This window comes from Papaver somniferum, chromosome 3, assembly GCF_003573695.1.
Source record: "Papaver somniferum cultivar HN1 chromosome 3, ASM357369v1, whole genome shotgun sequence".
NCBI lineage: Eukaryota > Viridiplantae > Streptophyta > Magnoliopsida > Ranunculales > Papaveraceae > Papaver > Papaver somniferum.
Genome location: NC_039360.1, coordinates 7,295,236 through 7,304,805, shown reverse-complemented (window position 1 = coordinate 7,304,805; position 9,570 = coordinate 7,295,236).

The following is a 9,570-nucleotide window of genomic DNA, read 5'->3' as shown; positions in this document are numbered from 1 at the left end:
CGCCAGGAGCGATGATTCAACTTGCTTCAAGGAAGCCTTTAAATGAAGGTTCTCTTGAAGAATCTCTTTATTCAAGAGATCAAGAAACTCTATGTCATACTCAAGTTCTGAATCAGAAGTTGAAGAGGAGAGAGAATCTTTTTCAATTGAATCATCTGAAGCAAAAACTGAGGATGGATATTCATCACATATATCCTTCCTCTTTATCAAATCCTTGACCTTTTTGATTATCAGTGAATTATCACGACCAACATGTTTGGAGCAACATTCAGCAGTCCAAGATAAGTAAGAGGATACTCTTGTTTTGGTCACATCATTGAACGCAATTATTCTTCCAGTGTCAAGATCAAGAATTTTTAACTTTCCTATCAGAGAGTTTCTGGAATGTGTATCAAGACTATTTCCCTCAACGACGGCATGCTTCTTAGAATCGTATCTAGATGGCAGCGATCTGAGAATTTTCATCACAATGTCCTTTTCAGGAATAGTCTTACCCAATGCAAAAGATGCATTAACAATTCCAGACACTTTGTGATTAAACTCATCAGATGAATCCTCATCTGCCACACGAAGGTTTTCCCACTCAAAATTAAGGTTTTGAAGCCTAGCTTCCTTTTCACTAGTATTTCCTTCGAATACAGTTTCTAAGATATCCCACGCATCTTTAGACCTAGTGCAATTTGACACATGATGCTGAAGATTTGGGTTAATGGCATGTATGATGGCATTGAAATCGTCGGATTTTTGCTTTGCAGCATTGTATTCGCCAATATTTTTTGGAACATTAACATTACCTACTGCAACAACGGGAGCATCATATCCATTAACAACATATACCCATGATTGAAAATCACGCGCTTGAAGAAACGCTCACATAACAATTTTCCACCATAAGTAATTAGAGCCATCGAAGACTGGTGGTACGTTAATAGAGATAACACCTCTGTCCATAGAGTCAGATCGCTACAAACACATACTTTTGAGGTCTTGAACGTGTTTGCCTGCTCTGATACCAATTGAAAATGCGGGGGTCTAACAACCACACCCAATATTTCGATTAGCAATCTGTATGGACTAACTCCAATATACTTTTTAGAGAATCAACTAGACAGTCAGACTCAATCTAGAGAAAAGTATATCGAGGAGTTAATATCTCTCTCTTGATTTGATTATACTCAAGCAAATAGAAATTTGCGAGTCTTTATCAAATAAAAGGATAATAAACTTGGATGGTACCAAAGACCAATATCCAAGGATCAATCAATTTCCAATCAACAACCAAAGGTTGGATTTCATAATTGATCGACACAAACGCACAACCTGTGATATTTCTATTATATAACAAAATATAATGCGTAATATAAATAACACAGACACCAGAAATTTTGTTAAGGAGGAAACAGCAAATGCAGAAAACCCCCCGGACCTAGTCCAGATTGAACGCCACACTATATTAAGCCGCTACAGACACTAGCCTACTACAAACTAACTTCGGTCTGGACTGTAGTTGAACCCTAATCAATCTCATACCGATTCAAGGTACAGTTGCGCTCCTTACATCTTTGATCCCAGCAGAATACTACGCACTTGATTCCCTTAGCTGATCTCATCCATAACCAAGAGTTGCTACGACCCAAAGTCGAAGACTTTAATAAACAAATCTGTATCACACGGAAAAGTCTATAAGTATAGATAAATATGTCTCTCACAGATAAACCTAAAAGTTTTGTTCTGTCTTTTGATAAAAATCAAGGTGAACAAGAACCAATTGATAAACCAGACTTATATTCCCGAAGAACAGCCTAGTATTATCAATCACCTCACAATAATCTAAATCGTATGTAGCGAAACTAGATATTGTGGAATCACAAACGATGAGATGAAGATGTTTGTGATTTCTTTTTATCTTGCCCTATCGGAGATATAATCTCAAGTCAATTATTCAATTGAACTCGTATGATAGAAAATGTAAAGATCAGATCGCTCAACTACAAGAGAAGTAGTTTCGTCTGGATTCACAATCCCAATGAAGTGTTTCAGTCGTTAATCGACAGGGTCTCGAGAAGAAACCTACGATTAAAGGAGAACCGACTCTATCAAACCAACTAGTATCACATAGGAGGTGTGGGGATTGGTTTTGCACAGTTGCTAGACGTCTCCTTATATAGTTTTCAAATCAGGGTTTGCAATCTAAGTTACCTTAGTAACAAAGTATTCAATAATCACCATTAGATGAAAAACTTGATTTATCCAATCTAATATCTTTCAACCGTTAGATCAAAACTTAGCTTGTCACGCACAAATGAAATGTATTCATTTAGGTTTGAGTAACCGTACCTAAACGTGCACATTGGTTGGTTCACAAATGGTTGACCAATGGTTAGACATATGAGTGCTTTCATATTAATCGTATTCATCTTTCTCATAACTAGTTCAAATGACTCATAAGAACTAGTTCAAGAGTTGTTCAATTGCTTAGGTCTTTATACATAGACACAATTGAAATAAAATCGGTTTGATTCATTTGAATCAATTCATGAACAATATACCCACGGTTTGCAAAGATTGCATTCCTTATAATTTATTGTTTTAAGTCCATGAACTATCGATTTGAGAAATAACCATCTTGGGTACGCGTACGGGTGTTTATGGGTGAAAACTATTTCTGCCGGTTTTGGTAATTTGGGGTGTGTGGATGAGAAATGAATTTAAACCCTAAACAAATGCACTGTACGGGAGTGCTTGTGATTCGAGAAATCAATCTGTACAACTCTGGACTAAACCAAGAAATGGTCGTTCCAGACTTGCTTCGATCACAAAGTGAAGGAGATGGGGTTGATATTAGGGAGAGAAACGAAGAAGGTGTTGAGATTGTGAAGGTGTTGGTTGTGTATGACTTTTATCAGAAAGTTGAACTGGCTTACAGAATGTAAGCTATCAGTTATGGTGTTTTAATATGATTGTATCCACACTTGGTTTTTGTTGTCTTGTGTTGTTTTGAAATAGGGAGGAGAAACTATTTATACAATTCATTGAGCCTTACCCACGTCTCTCATGGGAAGTGGAGAAAGTGGAGTGATGGAATAGTGGAGTTGCGTGTGTTAGTGTCACACGATTAGTCTTGCCCACTTCTCCCATCATCACTAACCGTCCATGTCTTCCTAACACGTTCTTGTGATGGCGCGTTGTGCGCTGCACGCTGTAAACCGCCAGACCAATACCCCAGTATGTATCCCCCAGTTTGTGACATGATTAATGTCTCGAGTGTGTAGAACGTGGGACCCACAAAAGGTAGCATGTGATGCTAGATTAAATAACTAAGTTATTTAGAAAGTCGATATTTGCGAAATATCGTGTGTATTCTATGCAGGTAATGCATCAAATATAATCAGCATGTGTGAAGCATCGCTGTTTTAAGGCTTAACGGAGTAAGTCACAATTAAGCGTCTTAAAATAGATGCATGTCTAGCCATATTCGAGTAATCGTTTGGAGGCTGTACAGGTAAGTCCTGATTTGGACGATCACTTTGTGTGGAAGAGTGGTGGACGGTGATGCCTCACTGGTCGCCTAACTCCTGTCTTAGGTTGTCCGTCCAAGCTGGTGAAGTTGGACGGACGAGATGGATTGCGACCCACATCTGCGACCGTTGGATTAGGGTTTAGGAGGTGCTCAAACATCAACCTTTAGCTTGGTCGAATCCAAGCATGGGAGACATATTTGGCAGGGACGATCGGGCATGCGTGTAGATGACATGCTGGTGTAGGCGCCTATACCTCACTGTCCCATGAAGGTGCAATCTAGACCACTGAATTTTTCAGGCAAAGAGGAATGGCTGAGATTGATTTGCGACAGAAATCTCATGCCGCAAAGACCGCGCGTCATGCCTACTTCGGGCGCACGTTTCGAGATGACCAAGCCTAGTCGGTCTTGACCGATCAGTCAGGCGTGCAGACGGCGGGCTGGTGTACACGTCTGTACCTTATTGTCCCATAGAAACGTGATCTAAGCCACTCAATTTGTCCGGCGAAGTTGAGTGGTCGAGATTGGTTCACAATTGGGAAGTGTGACCACGCCTAGTTTGGGCATGCGAATCGAGGCAACCAGCCATTCTGGGCTGGCGTTTGGTGATTATTTTTTCAGGCGTGACTTTGTACCTATGTGGCCGACTTGCGTGGTCGTGATTATTTCCAAGACTGACGTAGACATTCCAGATGCTCGATCGGGTTAGTATAACACTCCGAGAATTGCAGCATGTACGGGTATTTCGTATATGCTTCATTATTAACGCTTGGAGATTCGTATTGCTCTGCTGAGAGCAACACTCAGTCGTCATGCCGCACCAATAATGAGAGTGAAGCAGTATAGAAAATACAAGGCTGGTCATGCATTAATTGATAATGCTATAAGTTTATAGTAAAGAAGTATTCATCACTTATCAGTGGCGTTATCCTTTACAGGATGTCAGTGCATAAATTTGGTTTTACAATTTTAGCCCTGAACTAAAATCACCATCAACAACGGGTATGTGTACCTTAGCTATCGGATTTTGAGTTGGTTTTAGTTTCCAAACTCAGCAGACTTTTTCGGGTGAAAAAGTTCCGCTAGTACGCGTACCGAAGGTGACTGGTTTTTGAGTTCGTAAACTTCAAACTCAGCAGAATTTCAGGTACGTGAATTTCCACAAGTACGCGTACGGGTACCCAACCTGTCTCCTTCACCAATACCGCATGCACACATATGCACGCACTTGGTTTTCGGCACATGGATTTATACACTAACGTGCGAACACACTATATGCTTATATCCATAGGTGGTTACATATTCTAAACTTTACATTTCAATCATTGAAACATTCTTCTATAATGTTATAACAGTCGTTGGACATAAAGAATCGACTATCGTCATCAAAGTTATTTTCAAGATTGAAACGTCATCATGACTTTCTTCACGGGTAAAGATGAAGATGGTTAAAGCAAAATCTTACCAACATGTATTCCGAGAAAAAGATAGGCGAGTAAACTCGGCTCGAAATAGCAAATGTGTATGTATGAAAACTATCATACTTATACGACTTTTGTCTCAAGAGTAGGAGATAGAGTGGATAGACTTTTGAGTGACAGGATGAGTTCAAGTCTCCACATACCTTTTGGTCGGATGAAGTTCCACTGGTTCCTTGAGTAGTTCTTCGTATTTGCAAGATAATCGCCATGGAGCAACTATTCCAAACTATCTTAGACCGAGACTCAGTCATAAGTATACTAGAAATCAAGACATATAGTTTTGATCACTAATATTGACAAACATGCTTGAGATAGCAATGCATGCGAGTTCGACCGAGCAATGCTCTAACAGTACGGATACCGAGTATGCGTAGCAAAAAGTCGTTGCCGAACTATAGCTACGCCGGTACGTGTATTGGGTACATGTACTGCGGTTCCGGACCTATAACAGTTCTCCCAGTATGTGAACTGGTATGCGTACTATCTTGTATCCAGATTTACAGTAGTTTTATATTTCTCTAATAATCGATTCGAAACATTCCCGAATGACATCAATGACACATATTAATGTTCCAAGTTATTTTCAAATGATTAAATCTTGAATCCTAATTAGGTCATAAGCATTAAATTGATCTTCATCAAATTCATCAAGTATGAACAAATGTTCTTAAGTTTATCATATTTCGAGAACGATATTCAAGATAAACTTGACTCGAAATTTTTGCTATGCATATATTGTCTAATTTAGTCATGTGACAATGTCTCATAGGTAGAAATATGAAAAATTGATAAATAGGTGCTTCAGTCTTCACTTACCTTTTGTTGAAGAAGTTCTCCAGAGCTTCTGTTGATCATCGCCTTCAAACGGTAGAACACAGTGATATTCGATTCTCAACTACACACTTCTATCCTAATCTGAGACTAACTAAATGTAGACTAAAAATCAAGATATAGACTTGGCAACTAAATTTGATAACAATCTTGTGATTTCAACCGAGCAATGGTCTAACAATTTAGTTTTAGAAATTTAGTTTCAAATCAAAATCTTTACAAGTCTAAGAATCGAACACTTTCTTATCACTACTACAACCACATCAATGTCCCGCTTCAACAGTTTTAAACACATGGATTTCCAAATTCGACTCACCAAGTGTTCCACACACTCATTTTGGATATCTATCACATGATATTTGCACGGTAAATCTCATTTTCACAAAGTTTGGCTCACCATATCTGACTTCCCATGCATACAACTCACAGGTGACTGACATGGATGTCTTGACATAGTGATTGGCCAATAAATATGTTATCTTCATGTGGCTTCACACATATATCCTGCTACATATGCTTGAATACTTCGATAATCATGTATCACATTCTTCACCCTTTTATAATAATACATCAATGCTCGTTGATGTTACGAAAGATAGTGCCTCACATACTCAATACTCATGTTTGACATCACATGTTCACCTATGCATGTCAACGATGATTGGCACTTGTGAACTCTCACATCCTATTAGAAAGTCTCAGATTTTTGACTAGAGGCTTATATACATACATATTTATGTTTAATCTTCCTGCTCTATACGAGCCTCGCAAATCTTTGTCAGATTCATCGAGACTTTTAATTCATGTCTAGTCAGGCATGATGAGTCACAAGTCAGCCTGACTAGGCAAGTCACAATTGATTTCACATTAAATTAGTATTTTCAAATAAAATCACACAATATATCAAAAATGTCACAAGTGTGGGGATATTCACTAGGGTATTGGTATGGAGGTCTACGTTGTGCGATGTAGCAATACACTCATTTCTATAAAGTCTCAGGACGTGTGAGTAGATTACAAAGTATAGGATAAGTGGATGTGTGTAACTGTAAAATACTCTCCCGTAAACAATAGGAACACGGTTTTCGTCACATTCCTACGACCTCCACCCTTATCACTACTTCACAACTTTCACTTCCTATGAGGTCAGGGTGTGCATTTACGAATCTATATAAATATATTCTTCAATCTATTCAAATTAAAACAAGTAGAACAGATAGAACACACAACTTACGAGCAAGTTTTGCAATCTCATCACACATAAGCCTTCTTTCAGTCATACATAAAGAATTCTTCATACACAATCATATATAACAAGCACACCTTACAGAGTCTCGTACTCTGATATCAACACTTCCGCTGCTTCCTTCCCTAAAATCAACCTTTCTCTTTCCTTTGTGACTTAAGGAAGACTGGACACCTTTTCTTGGTTTAGGCCAGAATTATACAAATTGATCTCTCGAATCTAAAGTACTGCGCGCAACATTACATTTGTTTAGGGTTCAGACTCGTTTCTCTTCAACCTACCTTATTTTTTTACCCCTTTCACCAGAATCAGTTTTTATCTATAAACATAGATTTATTCTTGAGAATTCGTATCTTGAAAGAAATATTACAAGACTTGTTCTTGTTGGAATTCGGTTTTGTAACTGTTCTGGTACACACTAGGTTATTTCTTGGGTATTGATTTTTGAGATCGTCCAAGTTAAACTTTTCCTCACATCAGGTATCAGATCTTTACTATTAATATGTTCTAATGATTGTGATAAGTTTGTCCATACAGGTTTCCGAATTAAAAATTGGTGGCGTACTTGGTACCGCTTCTTTTTCAGTACTAATGTGTTTTTCTTCTTTTTGAGAGCTTGCATTCTCTTTTTTTCCTTATGTTTTCTTCTAGATGAGTCATTGTTTTGTTGACAAGCCTGCAGTTTATTGATATTATCTTTTTTGTGTAAAAAAGAAATAAAGAAGACTGGAGTAAAGTGGATAGAAAAATCGATTGGTTAATGTCATTATTAATTATCTAAGTGTTTTTTATTTCTATTATTATTATAAATTAATTATCTAAAAATTTTACCGGAAAAGTATATAGTTTCAACGAGTTTTGAACTCTGGTATCGTCACCCAATAACTATATCGTTATACTACAACAACATCAAGTTATTTAATTGATATTAAATTATTCTAAGGACTCAAATTAACCAGTTTAAACCAACAATTTTCGATTCGGTTTTTAAGGTCCATCAGAATTAAAATCAATATCTCTAATGGTTTTCGTCCCGTTTAGAATTACATAAATATCTCTACTGATTTATAAATTGTTTCAAAATTAAACCAATATATCTAATGGTTTATAAACTACGAAGAGTACTTCTCAAAGGTTGTTGATTTTCTCTCTCTTCTCTCCGAAAACTTCCAGGAAGAAAAGAAGAAAAAAATACTAATTTCATCGTTCAAACTCCTTGATTTTCTCGGATTTGATTTGATTTTTCAAATCTTCCGGGCAAATCAAGGTTATTTCTCTTAGTTTTATGTAAATATGTAATGAAAGTAATTGTCGTTCCAACAATTTTTTGGGATTCTCTCTGTTTTTAGAGATCTGACGGTGTCTCAATACCATTCAAATTTCTTATATGATAGACATAATGGTTTTTTCTGGTGGTGGTGATGCATTGTTATCAAGTACGTTGTGAAAGACGACGATCTATTTCAGAAAATTAATACCGATATTGATTGTGATGATGTCAATTTGGGCTTATTACTTCTTCACTATGGAAGCATATAACATATATGATGTTGATGATCAAGAATCTGAAAATCAAGAATCAAAATGGACTAAAATCATAACCATTAGAAAGATATCAATTTCGTCGATGAAATGGAGAATAATACAATACGGGGTTTTCTTGTTAAGTTTTGAAATTCGTAATGTTCGTACTAGTTGTTTCTTCCCATTTGTTTTTGATGTAATTGATCATGTACAGTAGAATTTCGTTAAATTGATCCACGATAAATCAATAACTTCGCTAAGATAATATTTTTCACCAGTCTCAACTTGGGCCAGTGTACTAAATTAATAACCTCGCTAAATTTATAAGATAGTAAAAATTAAGTTTCCAATAAGGCCTAACTATTATATAAATTAATAATCAGTGAAATATCACTATATTATGGTTCCTTATTAAAAGAACGTGTAATTGCGGGATATGATAATAGGACAAAATAGAAATTTAAATAATAAAGCAGAGTTACCCCATATCCATTCATAATTTACCCCCACTAATCATATTTAATGGTTAATTATAATTAGCTAAGTTAATAGATTAGTTTGATATGTATAAAACATAATCACTTCATTTGGGTGAGAGTATAAGGAATTTTTTTTTAGGTAATAGGAATTTGATCAAAAAATGAGTACTTGCGACTTACAAAATGCCGACAAAATCAATGTTAACTTCAATGCCGACATTGTAAGTTATTTATCGAGCACGCCGGCACCATTTTTCGGCATGGTCTTCATCACTTCCGGCATGGTCTTCATCACTAATACAATCCCGGTGATCTAAAAAAGAAAATCATTTTCGGCATGGTCTTTGATGTTCAAATCATTAAGCCAAATAATGCAGAATATAAAATCAGCCGAATTAAAGTTATGCGGAAAGAGGATCCTTATAGATAAAATGCCTTTTCATTATGTGTTTTAATTTATTATGTTCTACTCTTACCGTTCGTGTACAT